General features: G+C 41.9%; 1 non-coding gene across 1 annotated transcript; it reads left to right on the forward strand.

Moving 5' to 3' along the window:
- Positions 1-243: 243 nt before the first annotated feature.
- LOC127236083 (U6 spliceosomal RNA) lies at positions 244-346 on the forward strand. The gene has a single exon (XR_007835754.1). It is a non-coding gene; the product is annotated as a U6 spliceosomal RNA (small nuclear RNA).
- Positions 347-1,836: the final 1,490 nt, after the last annotated feature.

The raw sequence follows: 1,836 nt of genomic DNA on the forward strand, positions 1-1,836 counted from the left end.
AAAGTGTTTATTATTCATCTAAAAACTCTCCAGTCACAGTCAGTCATGGAGGGAAATCAGGGCAGGAACTCAAAACTGGAGGTGAGGCAGAAGCCATGAAGAAACACTACTTACGGGCTTGCTCCTCATGAGTTGCTCAGCCTGCTTTCTTATAGCACCAAGGACCACCTGCCAGGGATAGCACCACCCACAATGGGCTGGGCCCTCCACCATCAGTCACTGATGAAGAAAATACTCCAATGCTTGCTTTGACAGCACATATGATAAAATTGGAATGATACAGAGAAGATTAGCATGGCCCCTAGGCAAGAATAACACACAAATTCATCAAGCATTCCGTATTTTTTAAAATAAAAAGAAAATTCTACATGTTTTCCTACAGGCCAATCTTATGGATGTATTATCTCAAATGTGGTTCCATTTTTTCAGATAACTTTAGCTTGTGTCAAGTTAACAAAAACAGACAAAAAGCAACAAGTGGTACACTCTATGTGACTTCACCAACATTGAAGTTACTTCAGTGACTCTGTCCTCAAGCTAGAACACTTTCTTTGTCCCATACACCTTAGTCATTTCCCTATAGGGATGGGAGACTCATGTAATATTTTGTATGGTTGGTTCATTCTTTAGCTGTTTAGACACACTTTAGGGCTGTGAGCCCAGTCAGCACTAAATACACATTTGCTGAAAACATGAACAATAAGTGGCCAGGGAAGACGGTGGTTAGTTCTGGTAGGAATGGTGCACAGGTTCTAGGACCCAGTTTTACCAACTTGGATGATGTATACAGAGGCAAGCTACATTTAAGTGAAATTTGCTTAATGGACCTTTAGAGCTGATTTTTACATTGTATTGTTTCTTGAGTTCTCAGAATCGGAGTGCATGTTTGCTGTTTGCCCACTCACCTGTTATATTATAGCCCTTTCCTTTACTCTGGGAGACTGGTCCATCTGAACCCTGTGGCTGGGTTCTCTTGTGTCTTCTGGCTTCTGGTGTGTTAGCCAATGGTAAGAGCTCTTTTTCTGAGTAAGGATGAACTCAGAGAATCAATTTCTATAGCACCTCTTGCTGACAAACCTGTTTTTGACAGGATACCCTCGGATGCAGAGTTTTGCTCTCATACCCACCTCTTTCTTCTCCAGAGCCCTCCACTCTCTAACACACTCTCTTACTTTCCCTTCTTGCATCTTCCCTAATCCTGTTTTTACAATTTTCCCTGTCATTTGTACATACTTTCCACATTAAAAACTCCTGAACTTCTAACCTGAGGGCTTCCTCTAGTTCCTGCTTGAGTCTAGTGGTTTAAGACAGGGATTCATTTTGTTCCCCAGCAGGCATTTGGCAAAATCTGGAGACATGGTTGATTGTTATAAGTAGGGGTGGGTTGTGGTGTGTGCTGTTGGCATCTAGTGACCAGAAGCCAGCGATGCTGCTAGCTATCCCATGATGCACTGGGCATTCCCCACAGCAGACATTTATTCAGCCTCAAATTTTAATAGTGCTGTGCCTGAGAAATCCTACTTTAGATCTCAGTGCTCATATCCCCTATACAACTGTAATATCAGCACAAATTTGTAAGCTATGTATAAACAAAGCAGTGAACCTACTGAAATTCAAACTTGTAATGTTAATTGAAAAGTCAGAATGAAGTTATTTTGCTGAAATCAAATGGCTACTTGCAATGAGCATTTGGGGCTGACTATTGTAGGGTGAGTTGTTGCTTCGTTTGTTATGACTGGAATCTATAACCTGGAATGTGGCTCATTTCTCTCAGAATGTCTGTCTACATGTGCTACTAGGGAACCTTGTCCCGGGGTACTCTGCAGGGCCATATTG

This window comes from Phodopus roborovskii, unplaced genomic scaffold, assembly GCF_943737965.1.
Source record: "Phodopus roborovskii unplaced genomic scaffold, PHOROB, whole genome shotgun sequence".
Classification (NCBI taxonomy): domain Eukaryota; kingdom Metazoa; phylum Chordata; class Mammalia; order Rodentia; family Cricetidae; genus Phodopus; species Phodopus roborovskii.